Raw genomic sequence first — 26,150 nt, 5'->3', positions numbered from 1 at the left:
ATAACTAACATTTTATTTTTCATATGATATTGCGATTATAGGCCTTTAATCATTTTGTAGAGATTTAATGTTTTTGGAGAAAAGCATGCTAGATATTCATTGTGCGTGCCTAATGAATAGGTATTTGTTGTGCCAAGTTCACATGAGATGCTGGGAACATAGTGGTGAACAAAATAAGCAGCATTCCTGTCTTGGGAGTCTACAGTTTACTGGAAAATACATCAAACAGATAAACAGAACAGTAATTATGTAATTGGATCTTATGACAAGTACTTTGAAAAAACTGGGTTTCTCTGAAAGGGCATAATGAGGGTGAAGTGACAGAGGAGGCTTATATGGAAGAGTAATTTATAAATTCATACCTGAAGGGTGGTTGGGGTTATCCAGGTGAGAGTCCCAAGTATGCAGTCCAGATGTGTGAAAGCTTGGCTTTTAGAAACCAGAAGGAGGCCAGTGTGGATGGAGAATATAGAGAGAAAGGGTGAACAGTGGCGGGAACAAGGCTGCTGAGGTGGAGGTTAGGACCCCATTATGCTGGACCTAGTAAACCATGCTGGGGACTTTGGATTTTCTCCTATGTGCAATGGAGAGCCACTGAAGTGGTTTTGCTTTTGCTTTTGTCTGCCATGTAAAAAAAATGAGGTGAAATTCACAAGACACAAAATGAACCATTTTAAAGTGAACAATTCAGTGGCATTTAGTATATTCACAATCTTGTGCAGCCACCAAAAGGAAATCCTATACTCCTTAAACAGTCATTGAAGGGTTTTAAGGGAAGTGATGTGGTCTGATTTGTAATACATAAAACCCTTCTGGCAGGTTTCTGGAGGAGAGATTGGAGAGGGCAAGACTAGAAACAAGAGAACTAATTTGGAAATTATTTTCAAGTGCAGGAATAGATGGTGGTGGGTTCCTGGACAAGGGACAAGAATAGTGACCATAAATGTAGAGAAGAGTAGAATCATCCAGGATAGAGTCATAGAATCAGGTTTGATTATCTGTAAGGGGGACAAAATCCTCTTGTAATGATCTACATCATTGTTTCACAAAGGGCGATCCGTACACTATTCAGATCTATCTAGGTTGTTTTTAAAATTACAGCTAGCAGCCCATCTCAAGCTACTGATGCAGAACGCTGAAGATAGTCCATAAAGGATTCTTGTTGGAACTGAAGTTTGAGAACCACTCAGTATTGTCTTCTTCTTTCCTTCTTTTTTTTTTTTTTTTTTAAGACAGAGTCTTGCTGTGTCGCCCAGGCTGGGGTGCGGTAGCACAGTCTCAGCTCACTGCAACCTCTGCCTTCCGGGTTCATGTGATTCTCCTGCCTCAGCCTCCCGAGTAGCTGGGATTACAGGTGTGTGTACCACCACGCCAAGCTAATTCTTTGTATTTTAGTAGAGACGGGGTTTCACCATGTTGGCCAGGCTGGTCTCAAACTCCTGACCTCAGGTGATCCACCTGCCTTGGCCTCCCAAAGTGCTGGGATCTTCTTTCCCATTTTTATGCTCTGTAGGATTGAAGGCTGCCAACAGTCCATCTAGGTGGGAGGGAATTACAATCAGACACAGAATAGACAAATGGATAACCTAGTGCATGCTTGTAATTTTGAGTGGGAGGAATGCTTTTTGGGGATGCATCTTTAACTTGATCCCAAAGCCAACATGTAGTATAGACAATTTGATACTTGGTGTTTATTTTAGATTATCTTCTTTGAGTACGGTGACTTTCTCAGAACAAAATAGTGTCTGACTGTGAATAATGCCAGTATCATGAAATACAATATAAGTAGTGTAGTAATTTATTGTAAAAGCAACAAATAACTGCTAGAAATTAACTTTGGAACTGATGGAAATTATCCTACTATCTTTGCAGTTACTTTATATCTATAAGATTCCTTTTACTTTAAAGAGATATCACACCAATGCTGTAATCCCAGCACTTTGGGAGGCCCAGGCAGGCGGATCATGAGGTCAGGAGATTGAGACCATCCTGGCTAACACGGTGAAACCCCATCTCTACTAAAAATACAAAAAAAAAAAAAAAAAAAAATTAGCCGGGCGTGGTGGTAGACGCGCCTGTATTCCCAGCTACTCGGGAGGCTGAGGCAGAATGGCGTGAACCCGGAAGGCGGAGCTTGCAGTGAGCCAAGATGGCGCCACTGCACTCCAGCCTGGGCTACAGAGCGAGACTCCGTCTCAAAGAAAAAAAAAAGAGATATCACACCAATGAACTGATTTTAGAAGCCAGAGTTTTTGAGAACTTTTTGGGAAGATTCTACAAACTCTGGTAAAAACTCACCAGTAAACAAATAAGAGGTTTTTATCTTTGACTTCTGTTTGCCTTTGGTAGATATTTCTAAACCCACTGTTACCTCTTAGACCTGTCACTTCCAGCCTGAATCTACAGCACTCAGATGTCTCTAACCCATGTTTTTCAAAAGTCTTTCAAAGAATCTCTTTACAAAATGTATATAATTATACTTAATTAATTAAGTTATAATTATAGAACTGAAAGAGGTCACAGAGAACATCTAGTCTTCTAATTTCCTTGAAATTATTACCTTTGGAGAGCCTGGAGTGACTAGAATAAGGCTCCTTTACTGATGGGTGGGTTAGGTCCTCGGGGGTTTATCCCACACAAAAAAAGGTGTGGATACCTAGCGACAGTCAGGGAGGTACCATCTGTCTAATATGATAGCGCTGAGAACCCCTTTGCAGCTTTTACGTGGCCTCAAAGGTTCCTGCTCTTTCTGGAGGCAGCTGTGTCATTGCTCTGTCTATGCCTCTGCCCTCCCGCCTTGGATTCTCTCTTTTTGGGATAAGAAGTGTTCAGCTTCTGTAGGATGTTTCATTTTGATTAATGTTATTTCCACTCTTCTGGAAAGACACTTAGGTACCGCTGGCTGTGTTTCTTTTTCAGCATGTATAAATTCAGATCTGAAAGGGGTTTCATTGCTTCATCATGGAATTTTATAATGAAATAATAATTTGAGTGCCTGGCTAGTTTTCTTGATTTTTTTACTCCTGGAACACAAGTTTGGAGAGGGATATGAAGCAAAGCCATCCATTTATTTCACACTAGAGGCAGACAGAATCAGTAAATAGCCAGTTTTTAGAAGCTTATTTTTCTCCCACAAAAATGCATGTTGTTGCACCCGGGTAAACACTGTAGAAGAATACAAAAAGAAAGTAAAATTACTCAGAATTCCTACTAGAGATAACCATTGTTGATATATCCAGGCATATCTCTTGAGTCTGTGTGTGTGTGTGTGTGTGTGTGTACACATACGTATACTATATGCAGATAAAGTAAATAAATGAGATTTTTGTTGTATGTACTATTATATAATCCATTTTTTCATAATAACATGTAACGGGCCTCTCTCCATGTCAATAAATAAATTTTTTAATGACTTGAATACTTTTATTGGATGCCTTTCATTGTAATACATTTCCCAGGGCAAACTAGCATAAATAGAACATACTGAAAAATCCAGTGGGTAGGGGATTCAGGCATGATTTAATCAGGATATAGGATTTCTTTCTTTATAATTGTCTATTTCTTACTCTTTTTCATGCTCCTAATGGTAGCAAAATTTCTGCATCTCTAGGAGCACATTAACTTTCCAGAGAAAAAGAGCTTCTCTTCTTTTACTCCTTCTACTTACACCATTGTAGGTCATGTGACCAGGGGGAATGCCATTTTCTCATTGTCTCAGATCTGGATAGACGCATACGTTAACTTCGTCCAAACTTCATGAATTGGAAACTAAGAGTTTTGTTAAAGAAGAAGCGGAAATGCCTCACTGACTAGGCAGCTAATGGTGTTTGTTAGAGTTTACTCTAGATTTACTGATAGACATTTGTTTCCAATTTTTCATTCTAAAATTCATTGCTGCTCTAAGCATACTTGCATGTATACCATTCTACACTTGGGCAATTATCTCATTTGGGTAAATTCTTATTAGAGAAATTGCTGGATCAAAAGATATGCCCCTTTTGCATTTTACATAAGCCATCTAAGCCATGAAACTACATTATTGCCAGTTAGGCGTTGATATCCCTCAACTGCCTGTTGTGAGCTTTTTTTTTTTTAAGTCTCTGAACCTTTAAGTGGAGGCTTCAGAATTAAAGCAGAATTTCAGGTGTCACAATTTCTCTGAGCATGACAAATTGGAACTGACATCATTTGAGGTTAATCAAAGCTCCTGTGGTTTTTAAGTGTTTCACGAGGAAGGCAAAGAGAAAGGGATGGAGAGGAATGTATTCTACCAGCCATAAGCCTAGTGCTTGGCGGGTGATGGCCTAGAGATAGACTATTTGGGAGCCCCTGAGTGGCCACCTGTATCTTGCTGTCAACACATGCTTGCTCTGCAGTCAGTCTGTTACTATCTCCTTCTCCATTCCAGTATAGGATGTAAAGACTAGTGAAGCATAATTGAAAGTGCTTGGAGCTAATGGCCATCTATGCACTTACTCTTTGCTCTCAACTGTAGTTTTTCTGAAATTCTTGCAGTTGAATTTAGTAAAAAAAAAAATTAACTTAGAAATCAGTGATTTCTGGGTGGCAACACTTAGTGTGCCTTGGTCATCCTTTTGAGGAAGTGAATGGGGAAGCTCATTAGGGTGGCACACTTGTGGGGACCCAGTGGCAGAGGGGTGCTATTCGCTATAGTAGCCTTTATTAATGTGAAGGAGAGGGCATTTAGAAACCTAGCAGAAGACTCAGTGTTATGGGTAATGTCTTTTGAGTATCTTCAGGCACAGTTGCATATGTCATCCTATTCAATCCTCATGGCAGCCTTTTTAATGACAATAAGAGGAAGCCAAAACATAGATTAAGTAACTTGCCCACTGTGATAGCTGGTAAATAGAAGCAGCAAGAGTTCTGAACACCTTACTTTACCATATTGTTCACCATGTTGCTTCTTCTCTCCCCAAATAGAAATTAACTAATAGCAATTTGTTTATTTTATTTTCACTGATACTAGAAAATAAGCAATACAGTGTTAAGTATTGAAATTGAGATATGGCATTGGAGAGATTCACCTAATAATTGTAAATGATAAGTGACTGAAAGTATAAATGGCCCAAGTAAGGTTTGTGACCTAGGCAGACAACGAGGAAATCGGATTGACAATGACAAAGTGAACAGGCTTACTTGTGAAAAGTGACTGCTAGTTGGGAGTATTCATGAGCATGAGAAACATGGAAAGAGGCCAAGTGGTAAAAATAGATGAGATAAAGTAATATGGTGTATGTATGTTTTAAAGCTGTAAATATGCTAAAGAAATGTTAGTACTTATTATTGTCAAATTAAATATTTATTTATGTTTTAAGAGACAGTATCTTGCTTTGTTGCCCAGTCTGGAGTGCAGTGGCACGATCATAGCTCACTGTAACCTCGAACTCCTGGGCTCAAGTGATCTCCATCTCAGCTACCCAAGTAGCTAAGACTGCAAGGCATGTGCCACCATGCCTGGGTAGTTTTAAAATTTGTTTTGTTTTGTTTTGTTGCAGAGACAGGATCTCACTATGTTGCCCAGGCTGGTCTTAAACTCCTGGCCTCAAGTGATCCTCCTGACTCAGCCTCTCAAAATGCTGGGATTATAGACATGAGCCAACACACTCAGCCTAGAAATGTTTATTATGGAAGCATATGTTCATTACAGAAAATTTGATTGGTGAAGATTTGGAGATGTCTGAACTTGTCTGCTATGTTTATTTGGGTTCAGAATGCTAGAAGGATATAGAACAATTAAACAGTAATCAAAAAGGAGGAAAAGCACAACATAAATGAAAGCACAACTTTATCAGAGTAAAAATATATGTATGTAAGAAGGAAAATGTTAGGTTGTAGAGTACTTAGTGGGGAAAAATATGGCTTAAGCTCACTGGAATGGAGTTATGTAATACAGAACCAGTTCATTTGACATTTAGAATATGGAACAGTTCTTTGTGGGCATCCACTAAAAGAAGCCCCCCTCCGCTCCCCCCGACTCTCTTAGTCTCTCTCCCTCCTCCTCATCTCTAATTGCTGAGTGCCAGGTGGAGCTGGAGGGCACTGACAGATTGAGTGGTCCTAGTGAGTCTGGTATTGCATCTGGCATCCAGTGTATTGCTCTCCTCAGGCTCCTGCCGGCTGCTATGCACTGCCCATGTTTGTGGTATCTGCCAGTGGACAACTGATTAAGAGCCACGGGGGAGAGTAGAGGGCTTTGGCAAGTGCCCAGCTGTGTATGACAGACCCTGCTCACTGTAAGTGCTTTGGTGGAAGCTGAGTGCATTATTTCCCACTGATGCTCTAATGAACCCATTACAGCATATCTGCTGTACTGTCTCCTTAGTCACCTTTATTGGGAATTGACTTCATTGCCCAATTGCACTGATTGTTAGAAACTTTCTTTTAAAGCACAGTCTAAACTTTTCCCTCCTTGGCGTGAGGCAATTGCTGCCTGCCCTATTTGGCAGTTGCTGGGAGTAGCTGTGAACACTGGTGATATTGTTGGCTGAGGAGTAAAACAGAAGCTGCATAAAGTTTGGCTCCCTGCATACTTCAGGGCACAGGTTCTGATCCCAAGGTTAAAAACAACACAGAAATAGTAACTAAAAATGTCATTGAACAGTGCATACTTGAATGGCCTTCAGTGCCCAATGGGGACATCTGTGTTTCATTGTTGAAGATGCCACTGCAAACTTCCAATGCTCCAAATTTTTGCTCCTGTCTCTTTATACTGAAAATCTTAGCGTGAAATATTTAGTGCCCTAGGAAAGCTAAATTAATGGTGAGTCAGAGTAATTAAGGCAAAGTAAATAATCTCCAAGGTTCTCATTCCCCGTGAAACTAATTTCATATCTTATCCTTCATGTGTTAAAAATAGTTCTCTGCTAATTCAAGATGCCTGTGCTCTGTGTTGGTGAAGTGCACTTCAGTTCTATTGAAAGGATGCAGATTAGAGAGTTATTTTCAATTGGGCAATTTTTTTTTTTTTTAAGAGAGACATTCATTTTGGCACCATGAGAGCGTGAATCTCTTTGGGTGAGCTGAGAGTTGGATACAGCTGCAGCCGGGCAGATGATGGGCCAACTAGCTTATGATAACTTGCAGCTGGGATATCCTTTTCATCCTTTTAGTGAGAATTCTCAATTCCCATTCTTCTGTTCCATGATGAAATTAGTTTAATTTTTTTGGATGGTTTTTGACTGTCCGTAGCTTGACCTTGTCTGTGTCTACAAATTTAGAAACCAAGTCTATTTTACTCTTCTGAGCAATGGGAACATTCGGACTTGAATATAATTTTAATTATTTGTCACCTTAAAATAATCATGAAATACAAGCTCATAACCATTCCCTGAATACGTTTTTAGACTTCAGTGCTCCAAAGTTTACCTTTCTACAGTTGAGCTATAGCAGTGCACTACCCCATTGTCCCGGAGGCTGGGACGATTGTGGTGCTTTGGTTTGAGTGAGTGGCTAGGATACTATGCTTCCTCAAGTGAATGAACTGTGTTAGGATTTATTGTTACAGCAGTAGCCTTAATCAAATAAGATAATTCTTTCTCTCTCTGTGACAAGAAAGTGTTTTGGTTAGAAAGAACGTAGGTCTTTAGAGGAAAATGTTTAACATACAGTCCGCAGTTACCTACAGTTGAAATATGAGACCATTATCACTGTTCCTGTGCACCTTCAGGATCCCTCAGTCCCTTTCTTCAAAGGGTTGCCTCAGTCCTTCAGTACATCAGGGACCTGTTTTTCCAGATAAATGCAATTTTGCTTTTAGAATGTTTTGAGGTGGCAACATGGGAGTGGAGTATGCAGTGTCTAGTGCATATCACAGAATAGAATCTGTATCTAGCCACATGTCCAAGCAGAAAAATGCAGCTAATCAATGGAAGGAGAAGCACATATAAAATGGCTAATGATTCTTTTGTCTTTTAGAGGTTTAGTTTTAGTGTCATAAGAACACTTTTTGGACAATGAAGTCTCTCCTTTTGCTAAAATTTAAATTTCTTTTTTATGAGAAGAAAGATACTGAAATTGAGTATAGACAGACTGTATGTGAAGACATCATACTCTATTTGTATGTTGTGACTTTTTAACATTACTATCTTTATTATAATCATTACCTAACGATGTGAAAAGCTTCATTGCATCTTTGGATCACTATGATTTCTGAACGAACTGGGTAATGATTATTTTCCGAGTTATAAAGGTGATGAAATTGAAAGTTGGTGAAGTCAATTTGTCATTCATTCCTTCATTGATTCATTGTTTATTTCGTAAGTGTTTACTGAGTGCTTCCTAATGTTACTGCAGCTCTGAATATACAAAGATGACATGTCCCTGCCCTGGAGGAGCATTTAAGCTACTCGAGGAATGGATAGCTATAGATAACTAACAGTGTGTGATCAGCATTAGGAAGCAAATAATTACCAAGCATTAGAGGGGTGCACAGCAGGGTGTCAGATTAATTCTGACAAGGGAGTTGGGGTGCCTTTCATAGACAAGGGAACTAAGCTAGGCTCCAAGGGGCTCTCCAGGTGGAGAAGGTCATTCAAAGCAGAGACACAGAAGAACACAGTATGTCCAGGGAGCATAGTATTAAGTGGGTGGGATGTTGAGAACATGTGGAGAGTACAGGAAGATGAGGCTTGGAAAGGTCATGTTGGTTGTAAATGACAGAGTTGGGAAGGTACAGGGTTTTCTGCTTCCCAGTTTGATGTTTTTCCTTTAGACTAGGTTCTTTGTTATTTAGTTTTCTTCCCCCTAAATACATCATTAGCACCCTCTATATATGCCATGTTGAGGAATATGACAACTAGGAGTTTCACTTGACAAGGTTATCCATTTAAGCTAGAGGTGTAGCTTGCATTTGGTCCATGTACAAGTCGGGGCGTGTTCCTATGGATCAGTTAAGGTGACGTGAGTGGGGGCTAAGGCCCAGACATTCTCATTTAAGTGTTCTGCCCGTGAAGCAAATGTTATTTTAATCATCCCAAGTTGCAAGCACTCTTACCTCATGACCTTAGCCCTAGTTTAGAGGGCTCACAGATTATGTATATTTGGCACTTGCAAATGTAAAAGCTTTAGTAATTATTTTGAAGGAGACGGTGTTTTTTAAGCTGTTTCTTCTGATTGAAAAGTAACTTTTTTGTTCACAGACATGAGGAAATGTTAGAAATAATTGAAAACAACTTGAAGGAGGATAAAGTGAAGGTAAGGCATATTAGCTGTTAGCTGATATTATTGCTTGAAAGCAGGTGTTTTTGTTAGATTTTGTACACTGTATGTGGTGTAAAGAACAAACCTTTCCGTTTTTTTTTTCTGAGAGCCATGATGTTATCTTAGTAATTGAAAATAATCTTCTAAAGTTGCTCTTTAACTAGATCTACACAATCCCCTTTCAAATCAGCTGTTATCTGCCCTTACATTTCACAGTAAATGTTGCTGTCTGCACAGCCCCTGCTAACAAGAAGATCAAGTGTAACTCTTTTCATGATTTGAAATAAAGTGTTTCCATCGTAATTATCCTGGCTCCTGGTTGTGCTGTTACAAGTGGGCTCATTTCTTAGCTGCCTTTGTGAGGATGTTTCATTGTGGAATATAAGGCCCTCTGTTCAAGCAGAGTTTTCTTTCACAAACATCTTAAGGATTTATCTAACTCTCCAATCATTTTAATTTTTTGTTAGAATATGTTTTTGTAGATGTTTCAGGGTTGTGACTGCAATTAAGACAAGGTAGACTTTGCCTCTGAAGTGTCACTCAGCTATACTGGGTGACACTTAAGAGGCACTGTATCCCCTGTTTAAATCTTCACTGACCTCGTTTTGGCAAAATTAGAATAAACAGGATGCCTATTAAGCTGCAGTAGGCAGGTTTTAAATAGGTGTTTTATGTCGGTGGTAAGAGAGGTAAACATTAAACTGTGCTACCTGGGAATGTTGTGAAAAGCCGTGGAATCTCCTTTGGGATTCTTCAGGAATCAGATAAATTCTCATAGGTCTAGGATACAAATTCTCTGTGAATCTTATATATCTGTGATAATACATGTAACTCTTTTTCTAGATAGTGTTCACATTTTATGTTGTTCCACAGGCATTATTGATCTAAAAGTTTTTTGCTTATTCTAGGCTAGCAACATTTTCAGTAATGTTTTCTTTAGCTCAAAATTGCTAATTGCTTACTTTCTCAGGGAAGATGTCAATCAACTGCTATGGAAAGATAATAGGACATGAAGTTCTATTCAAGTTGGAGTATTAAATCAATCTGACATTGTACTTAGGAAGTTCTCAGAGATATTCATTTCTGGTATTTTGGGAAGTGAATGAGGCTTGAGGGTTGAACTGAGGTTGGGGTTGGAGTGAGAAGACACTGAAGCAACTAGTTGATTTTCAGACTTGTTTTGAATAGAGTCCTCGTGGCTCCACTTCATGATGCCATTTGGGATGTTTAGATTAAGATCTGCTATAGACTGAATGTTTGTGTCCTCCAGAAATTTATGTGTTTAAATCCTAATCCACGGGTAATTAGATCATGAAGGCAGGGGTCTCATGAATAGGCTTAGTGACTTGTAAAAGAGCCAGGAGCACTCCCTTGCCCCCTTTACACTCTGTGAAAATGCGGTACGAACACAGCCATCTATGAGCCATGGTGTGGGCCCTCACCAGACACCGGATCTGCTGACACCTTGATCTTGGGCTTCCCAGCCTCCAGAACTGTGAGAAATAGATTTCTATTGTTTATAAGCCACCTAATCTATGATATCCTGTTATTGCAGCCCAGACATAGACAAGGCCTAACTCTTCCACTTAGCAAACTGTAATTGCCTGAAACATTTTAAGCCTAACTTCCCTTGGATGAAAAGTAAGAAGGTTGAATAAAATTATTTTCTAAGATTTTCAACTTCTCCAAAAATGATGAATTCAGTTAAATATGAAAAAGATTCAATGCGTCATATACCATTAATAAAGAGAGTAAATTTATTCGCCATATTTACACAGTTCGCCTTTTTCAGCTATCCATTGCATTGATTAACTTCCATTAGTAGGGCTAATTGAGAACAGATTGAATCACTTAGACACCTTTCTAATTACATTAACAAATATAGAAATTTCCCATAAATATTTCTCGTAATGCTTCAGAGGCTTCATATGTGACACTTTCTTTTTAAAAAGTATATTCTGACTTTAGGTAGACTAAGCATTGTTTTGCATTGTCAATAGTAAGAAGTAAATATCTTGCCTAATTCCCACAGCTGGCTACCATGAGTGCATTTTCAATACTCTAGGATTCTGAGTGAGTGCTTGTCCCAGATTATTAACTTTCATCTGGTGAAAATGGATGCCACTGGCTTACATTTACTGGAGGCTAGAGACTTAGGTTGTGCTTCTCCATTTCTTTCTATATTGTGTTTTGATTAGTGCAATGCTTACTAGTACTACCACTTAAAAGACATAGAGGGACAATCGTAGGGAGTTAAATTCAAATTTTATCTCATAGTTAACTATATATGTGAGAAAATTGATAAGAAACTGAAATCTGATTGTACAGCTTAATTTATCTATCCCTAATTATCTGAGAAGACTGAGACGTGGCTGTCCTGTGGACGAATAATAGCTCCCAACTTGCACACCTTTCCCTCTTCTCAATAGTAGGTTGTTGACAGCACAGGGAGCAATGGGAAAACTGGAGGGAGATGTTTGCTTAGAGGAAATGGAAGTGGCTACATCTGTAGTTTACATTCATCCTAGAGCTCCAGACCGACCTGGGTAATGAAGTTTAAATTGCCCCTGAGCTGCTTTAATTTATGAGTTTCCCGCTTAATCGAGATGTTGCCAGATGAATTCTTCAGACTTTTGCCAACACTGAGCTATCCCTCAAGACATATCTCAGCAGCCCTATCCATCTCAGATACACCCATGCACATTAAACATTACCCTTCTCCTTGTACCAGTAAGTCCAGTTTTATAGGATGTATGGTTTAGAAAAAGCAGACAAGGAGAATATGCATTAATTATATTTGTAGGAGGAGGCAGCATGACCCTAGAGAAGAGCAGAGACACACTTTTATTTTATTTTATTGTTTTTTTATTGCTCTTTCTCTTCCTGTTCTACTGCTGACTACTTGGAATGATGTTTCCAATTCCTTTCCTGTAAAAGTTTGTAATATGTTACTAATTGGAGCTGGAAGGAGACACAGATTTGGCTTAAAGCAGCAAGAACATGGTGAGCACTTTAAAATGTTATATTCCAAGAATCCTGAGTAAATTCAGCAGATGCAGAGGCGAAGAAAGAGGACCTACAGTCCCTCAAGTTGAAGGGCAAGGAAAGGCTCTCCCAACAAAATGAAATTCTTCTGAAAACAATCTAGTCTCATGCTGAAAAGTGAGCAGACATCCAGAGATAGTGGGCAGGGAGTTGATATTTGTAACATGCTAATGCAGAGTCATTTCTGTGGAAGTGTGTAGGTTTTTATACTCTCACAGAACAGTGTGTTTTTTCTCTGTATAAAAAGTGCTCTGAGAGTTACTGCATTTATCTGAAGTAATTTCAAGGTGTTTGGAAATGTGATGAGTCCATGTGGCGAATTTAGAAACATGAGGGTATTTTCTTTATCGTCTGAGGTAGTTCCATGTGTTTTTGTATGAAATAAAGGTGGTTTCCTTCAGATTAAAAATGCCTATTAAAAATTTTCACTGGTTTTAGTGCTGAGGAATTTGCATTCTCTTGCCTCAATTTTTCTATACCTGAGGGGAAAATTAGGTATCTTGTGGGCATCTCTGCTCTGGGAGCATTGTTTCCTGGAAGGAGAATGAGGACAGGAAGGCAGGAAGACTCTCGGGCCTCTTTCTGTGACTTTGGGCAGCTCACTTAGAATCTTGGTGGTCTCAGCTTCCCTCTCAAAATAATAATAATTGTACTTGCCTTTTTCATATCCCAGGAATTTAGGGAAAATAAGGGAGATAATAGTACAAATGTTTGAGCTTCTTCTAGGGAAAATTCTGTATAATCATAATCATAATTGACATAATGCTCATTACCAGGCAGGTGGCATCTGCTTGCTTGTTTGCTTGGTTTTTTTTTTTTCCACTTTAATGCTTTTGGAATATCTGTCATCCTGGAATAAAGTCAGGAAAGTGCAGTGCCTCTTGTCCCACTGAAAATATTTTCCACAAATTCTGTGCATGTGAACTTTGTTTTGGGCAAAGAGTCTTTTTACTTTATATATGATGACAGTTGTTTGGATTCCCTTGGAAATTTTTATTTATGTTCCAGCTTATAAAATGCAAGGAGAAGAACAATTTAGCTGAAGAGAGCAGGATAGAAGGGAGGGATGATGGCAGAGGCGGGCAGTGTGGACAAGTGCTAATGGAGTCAACGGGCCCTAAAGAAAACAGAATGCATCACTGATCCAGGGATGTTTAGTGTGGGGCAAACATGCACACGTTGGGTTCCAGGCATTCGGGGGAGGGCATGGACAGATGGCAGGGGACAGCATGCAGTGGGAGTTCTGTTCCTCTACATCCCTCAGAGAGTTCTGTGTCTTCCTGGTATAAATACATAGTACTAACATTCGTGAGGATTACCAGGAGCACTGAAAATAGTGTAAATTACAATCATTTGTCTATTTTAGTGATTCAGGGCAGTACCTAATGTTGCATTTTAGAAGGACTTGGTTTTAGAAATGTTAAATAAACGTTTAGTACAAGGTGATACATTCTAGCCTTCTACAAAGTGCACTTAGACCAGGATATTCTTTCATGATGGCAGACAAATGAGGAGTTTCTTTTCATTATCTAATGAAAAAAGAGTTGGTCTATATTTTCTCAGTGTATTCCTATAGGGAAGAGAGTCTTATTGTTGATAACCTTTCAGACAAGTAGATGCTTCTGCATCCTGTGAGGTATTCCCAAAGCCCCTCTTTAATCTCCACCATTGTGCATAATTTTGTGATAATTAAGCAGTTATTTTCTTCTCTTGATAGACATTTTATGAAGGCAGAGACTATGCCACTCTTGCTTACAGTTGTAGCTCCAGCATCTAACATGGTGTCTTAACACATAGAAGATGCTCAGTAATTATTTGTTAAATGAATGGATGGGTGGGTGGATATGCCCTAATATGATGCAGCTTGATTATGCTGTAGTCTGGCTGGATTAAGACATCATCCAAGAAGTAAATACAGTATCTTTAAGTGTTGCCTATATCTACACACTGAAGAGACATCTTCCGAGGTGATGAAAAAAAGTCATACCTTTGAAAATCATTAAACTCTTATTTTTAAAATGTTTATCAAATGATTCTGATGTGCAGTTTAGAGTGTCATCCTCTGATTTAGAGTTAAACAATTATATTTTCCTCTGCAAGATAGTGGCTTCATCACTAGAAGTTAAGAAAACAACTTTATCAGATATTGTAGAGACTGTTTCAGTATAGCATGAGGGGCTGAAAAAGTTCAGTGAGTTAAGTTCTAATTTAACTCCGAGGTTCTATGGCTCTTTGGATATGTGTTTACTTACATAGCTTTATAGAAACTGATTAGTTCAAGCAGCTGGGAGCAGTGGCTCACATCTGTAATCCCAGAACTTTGGGAGGCTGAGGCAGGTGGATCACTTGAGGTCAGGAGTTTGAGATCAGCATGGCCAACATGGTGAAACCGTGTCTCTACTAAAAATACAAAAAATTAGCCAGGCGTGGTGGCAGGTGCCTGTAATCCCAGCTATTTAGGAGGCTCAGGCAGGAACAGCTTGAACCCAGGAGGCAGAGGTTGCAGTGAGCCAAGATGGCACCACTGCACTCTAGACTGTGTGACACAGAGAGACTCAGTCTCAAAGAAAAAAAAAAAAAAAAAAAAAGAAAAGAAACTTATCAGTTCCAGGGGCCAGGTTTTCACTTACTTAACTTTCTGTTTCATTCTCTAGCTGTTTGTAAGGTAGAGCTGTTTTTCTTGGTTTTCTAGACCTTGAGCAAACAGAGCGTCCTTTCCTTTGCTCAGACTGCTGTCTGCCTTGCTGCCATCCCTGCCAAATCTGGTAGAACTTTAACAAATAAAATTTTGAATTTATGACTATGTTTATTGACTGTTGTTACTATTCTACAAATATTATCAACAGTAACATTTATTGAATACTAATCATGCACTAAGAATACTGTAAACATCATTTAATCGTCTAAGCCTCATTAAGTCCTATTTTCCCCCATTTTACAGATAAGGAAACCAGGGTTTAGGATTAGTAACCTGCCCAAAGCCATTCAGGTAATTAGTTTAAATTAAACTTATTTTGAGATATAGATTCCTACACAGCTATAAGAAATAATGCAAAGAGATTCCTTGTACTTAATTTCTCCAAATAGTCATATCTTACAAAACTGTAGTGCAATATCACAGTCAGGATACTGACATAGATACAGGACACTTTCATCCAACAGGGATCCTCATGCTGGCCTTCTATGCACATCCACCTCCCTCTCTTCTTGTCCCTCCTCTGTCTGTGAACTGGCAACAGATCTGTTCACCATTTCTATAATTTTGTCATGTCAAGAATGTTATATAAACACAGTGTTCAGCCTTTCGAGATTGTCTTTTTTTTTCCTCTCAGCATAACTACCTGGAGATTTATCTAAGTTATTGTGTGTATTAATAATTTGCTCCATTTTATTGCTGAGGAGTAATCCAGGTTTTTAAACATTTATCTGTTTTTTGTTTTTTTGTTTTTTTTTTTTTTGAGATGGAGTCTCACTCTGTCACCCAGGCTGGAGTGCAGTGATGTGATCTTGGCTCACTGCAACCTCTGCCTCCTAGCTTCAAGCAATTCTTCTGCCTCAGCCTCTTGAGTAGCTGGGATTATAGGCACGCACCACCACACCTGGCTAATTTTTGTATTTTTAGTAGAGATGGGGTTTCAACCGTGTTGGCCAGGCTGGTCTGGAACTCCTGACCTGAAGTGATCTGCTTGCCTTGGTCTCCCAAAGTGCTGGGATTACAGGCGTGACCCACCGCACCCGGCCAATCTGTTGAGAGACTTCTGTGTTGTTTCCAGTTTCCAGTTTTTGACTACTGTGAATAAAGTTGTGATGGACATTCCTGTACAGGTTTTTGTTTGAACATAGGTTTTTATTTGGCTGGATGAAAAAAAAGTCATACATTTTTGGGATAAATGACCAAGAGTGTACTAGTAGGTAATTGCGTGTTTAGTGTTATAAGAAACTTTTAAAATGCTTTCCGCAGTTGTACCATTTTACATTCTCACTTGTAGTGTAAAATGGCTTTGTTTCTCTGCATCCTGACCAACATTTGGTGTTGTCATTTTTTATTTTAGCCACTCTGATAGGTATGTATTGATACCTCTCTATGGCTTTAATTTGCATTTCCCTAATTCTTTGCTGAAATGCCATGCATCTGTGCTAACATGACAGAGTGGCTCAGAGCCGGCTGGTTGAGGGTGTCCTCACTCACATGTCTGGTGGTTGGCTGACTGAAAGCTGGAGTGATGAGATGGCCAAGCCACACAACCACATGTGACTCATCATCCAGCTGGCCAGCTTGGTGGTAGGCAGAATTCTGAGAGAAGAGAAGCTCACAAGACCTTTGGAGACCTAGTCTCAGAACTGGCACACTTTCACTCCCCCTGTATCCTGTTTTCAAAGCAAGTCACAAAGCCAATCCAGGTTCAAGGGATGGGGAAATTGACCCTACCTCTTGATGGGAGAAGTTGCAAAGTCAGATATCAGAGGGAATGGATACAAAGAGGAGCGGAGAATTGAGGGCCATTTTGCAATTAATCTACCATATCAGGTCTCTCGTATAATTATCTCCCATACATTTTTATCTTTCATAACACACATTAACCTTGGAAACAGTATGTTTTAGGGGAAAAATATTCAGCTGGGAGTTTGAAAATCAATATTATGTGTCTATGTTAAGAAATTGGATTAACGATGCTTACAACCCTAAAATTATCCAGCTTTTGTTGTTGTTGTTGTTGTTGTTGTTGTTGTTGTTGAGACACAGTCTCACTATGTTGTCCAGGGTTGGAACCCTGGGCTTAAAGGATCCTCTTACCTCAGCCTCCCAAGTATATCCTGCTTATTTACAAACATTTACCTGTGACATATCCAGGATGGCTTTTGCCTAAATCACAGTGGGACAGTTATAACTAGAGAAGGTAATTTTCATCTTCTTTGTAACATGCATAATGCAGACTTGTTCCTGCCTGTCCAATTTCAGCTCAACTGCTTCTGGGATAGCCCCTAATGAGCAAATCCTTACTAAGTACTAGGCACTGGAGATAAAAGAGAGGAATAAGATACCTGCTGAGAGCTCCCAGTCCAATGAGACACACGGATGCACATAAAAATGGCCAGTGGTGTGTTGCATCTCCGCTTCATGCACCTCTCTCTCTCTGCCTCCCCTCCCCTCCCCTCTCCTTTCCCTCCCCTCTCCTTTCCCTCCCTCCCTTCCCCTCCACTTCCCCTCCCCTTCCCCTCCCCTTCCCCTCCCCTTCCCCTCCCCTTCCCCTCCCCTTCCCCTCCCCTTCCCTCCTCACCCCTCCTCACCCCTCTTCTCTCCTTGTGACAGGGTCTCGCTCTGTCGCCCAGGCCGGAGTGCAGTGGTACGATCCCGGTTCACTGCGGCCTTGACCCCCTGCAAGACTCAGGTGATTCTCCCACCTCAGCCTCCCGAGGAGTAGCTGGAACTGCAGGCATGAGCCACCACAGCTAGCTAATTTCTATATATCATGTAGAGATGGGGTTTTGCCATAGTGTCCAGGCTGGTCTCAAACTCCTGGGCTCAAGTGATCCATCTGCCTTGGCCTCGCAAGTGCTGGGATTACAGGCATGAGCCACCATGCCCAGCCTTTTTCTTTGGACCTCTGGCACTTAAGGTTTTGTTCTTCTCACCAGGAACAATTCAGCCTCAACTCTTTTCCACTATGTCACCCCGAATGTGTCAACCACATATATTTATAGCCTGCTTAAAGCTTTGTCTGTGGACTGGACTGTCTCATATGACCTGGCTGAGGGATGGTGTTCTGATTTTTAGTTAGTAAGGTATTTCTTTATTTGCTAGTTAATTCTGCTCATCTTGGTAATGAACCATGGGCTGGCTGGAGATAGTTCAGGTCTCACATCATAATTATTTTATGGCTTTGGCTTAAGGTCCAATTATCTCTAATGCTTTACTGGTTTTGCTAAGATCATACCAGAAAGTAATCAACATGTATTCTTGCCATTTTACCTATTTTAGAACTTAGAAAACAATTGTGGATGATTTTATAATTTTATTTTTGTTGAAAATGTTATAACAGAGGAGAAAAGTGTGGGAGGATATGTACCAGATGTTAGGAGTGGTAGTCTCTGAGTACTAGATTTAATGATGATTTTAGTTTGCTTATCTAGGCTTAATTGGGTTTTCTAATTTTATACTGTCAACATGTATTATAATTGTAAAAGCATTAAAGATTTTTTACAGGAAAGAAATGTAAGGCCCACAAGTGGTTATTTAGAGTGAGTGAGAGAGAGAGAGAGCATGCAGGAGTGAGAGGTGTTAGAGCTTCACGGGTACATGAGCCCCTGAATAAAGCAGTGCCCCAGGCCTCCTGAATGACTGTGACACATCCTGGAGAGACAAGAAGCAGGTTAGGGAATTTTGACCAGATTTCACTCTTTGATGTTATTTCTGTATGTTTTTCTCCTGGTGTCTATTTCTCTCTGCCCTTCATATAGCATGTCATTCATACTCAAAAGATGATGGTTCTGACAGTGATGGTCATATGGAGATGTGGAAGAAGCTGTAAAAGCTCATGTTTAACCAAAAATCCTTTCAATTAGGAAATTAGGAACACGCATTGATTTTTTTCTGTGTGGAATGGAGAAGTGTTTTGTGTTCTGGAGTTTATAACAATGGTATCTTTTTTTTTTTTTAATCTCCTGAGCAGATAGAATTCTGGTGAATTGAAGGATGGAGAAACATGTGACCTCTGAGTTTTCTATTGTGGAGAATCAATGCAGCAAGCAGGAAATGCTGCATTGTTAAGCCAGCATTTTATTTACAGATGCAGGGTCAATAAGAACAGAAGCAGATTTAGTTATACAGGCATACATTAATATGCAGATTTTAGAGTCAGGAGTCTAAGACCAGTCACTCAAAATATGAATAGAATCCCAGCACTTTGGAAGACCATGGTGGAAGGGTCACTTGAGACCAGGAATTTGAAACTGGACTCGGCAACATAGTGACAAAAAATTAAAAAATTAGCTGGGTGTGGTTGCATGCACCCGTCACCCCAGCTACTCAGGAGACTGAGGCAAGAAGATCTATTGAGCCCAGGAGTTTGAGGCTGCAGTGGGCTATGATTGTGCCACTGCACTCTAGCCTGGGTAGCAGAGGAAGAACCTGTCTCTAAAAAAAAAAAAAAAAAAAAAAAAAAACCGCTAAAATTAAAAGATACAAGTAGAGGAGTTCAAGACCAACCTAGTCAACATGGTGAAACCCCATCTCTGCTAAAAATACAAAAACTAGCCAGGCGTAGTGGCACACACCTGTAATCCCAGCTGCTTGGGAAGCTGTGACAGGAGAATTGCTTGAACCCAGGAGGTGGGGGTTGCAGTGAGCCGAGATCACACCACCACACTCCAGCCTGGGTGACAGTAAAAAAAAAAAAAATATATATATATATATATACACACATACATACACACACACGCACACACACATACATACACGCATATATGTGTATATATGTATATATGTGTATATATACATATGTATACACAAATACATATATACGTATACGTATATACGCATATACGTATACGTATCTACGTATATATATATGTGTATACATATGTATATACACACACACGTAGATACGTAGAAGATATACATCAGCTTATGTACATAGAAGAAATACATCAGTTTATGTCTCTGAAATGTCAGGACTAGATTCCTATTAAGGAAATCTGGTCGTAATTGGATAAGGAAAAAAGCAGAAACCAACCTAAAAGAATCAAGACCAAAAGAAAGGTGAGGTGTTACTCTTAGTAGGCCCCTGAGTTTCTCTTATATGGTTAGTGATTCTACTGTTTCACATTTCAGAAACTGTTTTAGGAAAAATCATAGATACTACATATTTGAATTTTTCCCATATCACTTGACCGATGGGCTTAAAGGCTCAAACTATCTAGGCCAAAGGCATAGAAATATAAATGCTGAGGATATAGCTCTATTTCTCCTCTCTCCTGAGCAAATGTGTTTCCACAGCGTGTCTTTTCCTATGGGTAGTTGTGATCAACTTCTTTTGTCCCCTTAGGCATCAAAATGTTGATCTTAATTCTTAATTCCAGTGTCCTCTGGCAAGGTTCTGGGGTGCAATATCCATAAATAAAAATCAGTTGTGTTACTATATACCAGCAATGAACAGTCAGGAACTGAAACAAAAATGCCATTTACAATAGTATCAAAAATACGAAATACTTAGGGATACATCTGACAAGAATGTGCAGAAGCCGTACAATATTTCTCCCAATCTTGTTGAAATTTTAAAAGACCTAAATTGTTAGAGAGTTAAAGCTTGTATTTGATAAAAAGTCTCAATATTGTTATGATGTCATTTTTTCCCAAATTGATCTATAGATTCAACAAAAACCCAATCAAAATGCCAGCAGTTTTTAAATTGAAAAGATGAATCTTAAAAGTTATATAGAAATGCAATGAGGCCGGGCGTGGTGGCTCATGCCTGTAATCCCAGCAGTTTGAGAGGCTGAGGTGGGTGGATCATTTGAGGTCAGGAGTTCGAGACCAGCCTGGCCAACATGGTGAAACCCTGTCTCTACTAAAAATACAAAAATTAGCTGGATGTAGTGGCACGTGCCTGTAATCCCAGCTACTCAGAAGGCTGAGGCAGGAGAATTGCTTGAGCCTGGGAGGCAGAGGTTGCAGTGAGCGGAGATAGCACCACTGCACTCCAGTCTGGGTGAGAGAGTGAGACTCTGTCTCAAAAGGAAAAAAAAAAAAAAAAAAAAAGAAATGCAATGAACCTGGAAAAGCCAAAACAATTTTAAAAAAGAAGAAGATTGGAGGACTAAATTTGACTGATTTCAAGACTTGTAATGCTACAGTAATCAAAAGAGTGTGGGACTGGTGTCCCAACAGAAAAATAGATCCCTGGAACAGAAGAAAGAGGCAGAAATAGATCCACATGTGTATAGACCGTGGATTTTAGACCAAGGCATGGGGGCAATTCAGTGGAGAAAGGATTAATTTTTCAACAAATAGTGCCAAAACAAGATATCCATAAGCAAAAAATGAACATCAAACCATGTTTTATAATATATACAAAAATGAACACCACATGGACATATATGTAACACCTAAAACTATAAATCTTGTGGAAGAAAACCTAAGAAATAATCTTTGTGAGATTGGGTTAGACAAAGATTTCTTAGATATGACACTGAAAGTGCAATTCATAGAAGAACAAATTGATAAATTAGACATCATCAAAATCAAAAATTTCTGCTCATCAAAAGATAGTACTAAGAGAATGCAAAGATAAACCACAGATTGGGAGAAAATATTTCAAATATATGTGACAAATCATATATAAAATACTCAAAATATATAAATTACTCTCAAAATGTAATAATAAGAAAACAACCTACTGAAAAATGGGGAAATGAATTGAACAGATATTCTGCTGGATAAGAAATATGGGTGGTAAATAAGCACATGAGAAGATGCTCAACATGATTAATCATTAGGGAAATGCAAATTAAAACCCCAGTGAGATAATACAACAATAGACATAGTAGAATGGTTGTAATTAAAGCAACAAACCATATCAAATGTTCATGAAGATATGGAGGAAATGGAATTTTCACACACTGTTAGTGGGAATGTAAAATGGCACAGCCTGTTGGAAAATAGTTTGGCAGTTTCTTAAAAAATCAAACATACACCTACCACATGACTCATTTATTTCCACTCCTCAGTTTTTCCCCAAGAGGAAAGAACACGTGTCTGTACAAAGACTTGTATGTGAATGTTCATAGCAGTGTTCTTTGTAATGAACAAAAACTTGAAATAACCCACATGTCCATCAACAGGTGAAAAGACAAACTCATTGTAGTATAGCCTATCCATGCTGAAACTACTCAGCAGTAAAATGTAATGAACTGTTGATTCATGCAATGTGGATGAATCTCAGTATAATTATGTTGTGTGAAAGAAGCAAGGCAAAAATAAAAAGACTACATATTGCATGATTCCCTATATTTCAAACTCCACAAAATGCTAATGACTCTCCAGAAAGCAGATCAGTGGTTCCCTGGGGATGAGGGACAGAGAGGAGTGACAGAGAGAGTTGACAAAAGGGCATGGAAAAGTTTTAGAAATAGTGAATGTTTTCATTATCTTGATTGTGATGATGGTTTCACAGGTATGGATATATGTTCAAACTTACGAAATTGTACACTTTAAAGTGTGGAGTTTATTGTTTTTAAACTATTATTCCATAAACCTATTTTAAAAAACCCAGTGCAGTAAAGTGCTGTGGCAACCAGAAGAGCAGTGATGCAGGGGATTCTGCTAGTCCAAGGAAAGCAGTGGCTCTCTCCTGGGAAAGAAAAGTTGGCAAAGGCTTTACAAGGGTGGCTGACCTTAGCTGAGCTGGGAAAGATGAATAGGCATTTGTTGAAACTGCTACAAAGACAAAACATTCTAGGTGCAGAGATATTGCCAGTAAGCGTTGAGAGATAAGAAGGAGCATGACAGATAATTTGGGGACTTAACGAGGAATGTGGGGTCCTGGCAGCCAGAGAGGTAGATGAAGCTAGAGAGGTAGGTAAGGTCCAAACCAGAGGTCTTGTTTGTCATCCCAAAGTATTAGGATTTTAGCCTGTAGGCCCAGGGGAGCCACTGAAGGTGTTTAATCTGAGGAGTAACAGGCCACGTTTGTGTTCCAGGAAGATTATTCTCACTAGAATGAATGCTAAACTACAGTGATTAAGGATATGTAGGATTTTAGTTAAATAAGAGGAGAATTTCCAACCAGTAAAGGTTCTCTATTATTACTTCCCATGCAACTATTTTGTTTTGAATGGGCCTGAAAGAAATTTGATCACATGGAACATTATGCACCACGTGTCAACTGTGTAGCTGCATACACATGTATATACATTTCTGGGTTTCTCTCCTGTCTTTGCCTTACCCTACCTGTTGATGTAGAGGGGACATCTGTCAGTCTTGTTCCAAGACTCTTTTGACAAAAGGTTCCAGATGAGAGATCTTGCCTTAATCTGAATTGTAAAGGTGCTCCACTGCAGAATCACATCAGAGTGGAGTTGAGAACCAAGCTTCATAACCTGGAGACTTGAAAGGTATCTCAGTGTAGTTGAGCCGTGGTGCAAGCACTAAAGACCAGGCCTATCTACCCTGGGGTGTTTTGAAAAGCCCCCTGCTGTGTTGAAAGCCTGCTGTGTGCTCTGTTGTTAGGGCAGCTATTAATCCCTCAGCTGGAATGTTATGCTTTTGACACTATTAAGGGATGCTGGAAATAATAATACTGGCACAAAGCATGGAGCCTTCTAATGATCACATCTTCACTGATTCTACTGTAGATGTTTCCACTTCCTGATAATCTTTGGTCACTAAAACCCAGAGTATGCCAAATTTTATTTTCCTACTCTGGAGAGAAGCTTCCTGTTTTTTCTTCCTCCTGGGAGTGGACCTTCAGCCTTATGAGTTGGAAAACTAAATCACCAAGGGAGACCTCTGTGTGCATGTTGTGAACACCTAAAGGTTTATTGCTGCTGACTTTTTAACACTGGTGATTTAGTAACCTTTTAATTGTTATAATTAAAAAAAATGAGATCCAGCCGGCATTTGCATTTTTGGTAGTCCTGGAGATGGTGATGTGTATTAATTTTAGAGTATAGTCGAATTATTGGGGTATGTATCATAATTTGACTTTAATATTCATTGTCTTATATGTTGGGAGGACTAATAAATTCAACAAAGGATCCTGAATTCTTAAAGCTCATAAGTAAAAAACTGAAATAAGATGATGGTGAGAATACTTTTACATGCTTCATAGTTTTGCTGTGATGACTAATTGTTGAGTTACTAATTACTCAACTACCTTAAAAGATGGAGAGGAGTGAAGTGCTTGTTATTGTCATTATTATTGTTTTACTGTTACTCTCAGTACAGAAAATAACATCAGTCATATTCTCAGAGATCAGTGGTTGTGTAGGCTTTAAATTAAGTCAAACCTTGCTAATTGCCCATGAGGAGCAAAGCTGGTTCCCTGCTGGGAAACAGGTGCATCTTTGCTACTTGATGCTGATGTTGTCCTTGCTGTTGTCACCAAGCCCAGCATTTCCATGGCTCCCTTCTCCAAGGTGAGCTCCAGCCTTGGGCACAGAGGTGCCTCTCTGTACCTGTTCAAAGGTAAAAAAGCAAAATTATGTTTATTCCTGTAATTCATAGATCTGTTGCCATAAAATAAGCATTTCAAACTATAGAGAATCTTTCTTGTACGAGCTTTAACTTGGTTACAAAGCGAAAGGAAATGGGGTCTTCCTAATTCCTCCTTGTAAATAATTGTAGCTGAATTTATTCCCTGCCTTGTTCTTATTGATGTCAAATACATTCATGCAAATAGTATGATTAATGTGGCTGACTCCATTTATAAGAAATTTTCACTAAAATTCAGATTAAAGAGGAAGAAAGACTCCTGTGTAACTTGATGTGAAACTATTACATAATTACTGTTGGTAATAATAGCTAGTAATTACAAAGTATCATGTTCTAGGCATGTTTTAATGTGCTTCACCTGTGGTTACTAATTTGACCTTCATAACAACCCTATGGCATAGATACTATTTTCCCTATTTTACAGATCTAAAACTAAACCTCAGAGAAATTAAGTAACTTATCCAGAGGCACACAGCTTGTAAGTGGTACAAAAAAATTTAAACCCAGGCAGTCTGTCATTAGAGTCTGTATTCTGAAGCAACATGCTCTCTTATCTTTTAATTATAGAATACTTTAAAGAAATCATCTTAAAGACTCAATATAAAGTTTTACTTAAATGAGATTAATAAGTAAAATAGGACAATAACATTGCTGTAAGTTATTTCGTACTTATTATGTCTGGTACTGTGCTAAGTACTTTGTATCCATTATTTAGTATTTTGCATGTATTATTTAATTCTCTTAATAATGCTTTGAAGGAGGAGGTATTTTCAACATTTTGTAGATGAGAAAACTAAGGCTTAGCTGGGTTTACCGACTTGCCCAAGGTCAGATAGTAAATTCAAGACAAACTTCAAAGCCAAGTTCTTGATAGAAATACTTATGTTTTTAACTCTGTGCTAAAATGTAATAACAACTCAAATCAGACTGTTTCATACATAGGCTGCTCTATTACGTAAATCAGGCCATTAGTTTAGAACTTTTTAGTCAATGTAAATAATTCCTACATATCAGAATGATTGCAGATTCTCAAGTAATGTTTTCATCTTTATAGTTAAAAGTGCTTCAAGTAATGGGATTTGTACTTGCATAATACTTTTAATTGTTGGGCATTATAGTTTGGAGCAGGGCTTCTTAGCCTTTTTAGTGCTAGGGACATCTTTGGTAGTCTGTTGAAGTCCATGGACTGTTTCTCAGAGTAAAATATGTAAATGAATGAAATAAAACACATAGAATGACAAGGAGCCGATTATATTGAAATAGTTATCAAGTTATTAAAACAAACTCGTGTTATGGTAATATACATGCTTCTTCATTAACACATTGTATTGGATTTAGCAGAGCACATAATGACCACTAATTTTAAAGTGGTGATAAACAGATAATATTTTGAGATAACAAGAATTGCAGTGAGATATGAAAATATCTGTGATTTCTGTTGGTGACACATATGTAAGTACTACTAATGCTACCATGATTTGTTGTCTAAATTCCTACTTGAAGCAAATGCTAAATTTCAGTTAGATACTGGTGACAAAAGATCTGATTTTTTTCCATCTGAATTCAAGAACTTCCATGAATTCTATCCATGGATCCCTTTGGGATCTGAGGACCTGAATTAACAAACTGTAGTCCAGAGGGTATTGCTGAATCTTAGATCCTTCAAATAAAA

The 26,150-nt window shown here is 38.9% G+C and overlaps 1 protein-coding gene and 1 long non-coding RNA gene across 3 annotated transcripts in view; one reads left to right on the top strand and one right to left on the bottom strand.

Moving 5' to 3' along the window:
• Window positions 1–26,150, top strand: part of ENOX1 (ecto-NOX disulfide-thiol exchanger 1) — a 573,843-nt gene that overhangs the window by 12,744 nt on the left and 534,949 nt on the right. The gene's annotated exons all lie outside the window — the stretch shown is intronic.
• Window positions 24,168–26,150, bottom strand: part of LOC129526310 (uncharacterized) — a 60,402-nt gene continuing 58,419 nt past the window's right edge. Inside the window, exon 3 of the long non-coding RNA XR_008670965.2 lies at window positions 24,168–24,441. This is a non-coding gene — a long non-coding RNA (uncharacterized lncRNA). The remainder of the gene's footprint in view (window positions 24,442–26,150) is intronic.

This window comes from Gorilla gorilla, chromosome 14, assembly GCF_029281585.2.
Source record: "Gorilla gorilla gorilla isolate KB3781 chromosome 14, NHGRI_mGorGor1-v2.1_pri, whole genome shotgun sequence".
In the NCBI taxonomy this organism is placed as follows: domain Eukaryota; kingdom Metazoa; phylum Chordata; class Mammalia; order Primates; family Hominidae; genus Gorilla; species Gorilla gorilla.
The sequence above is the reverse complement of the archived record's forward strand: the minus strand, read 5'-3'. Positions and strand labels throughout refer to the sequence as shown.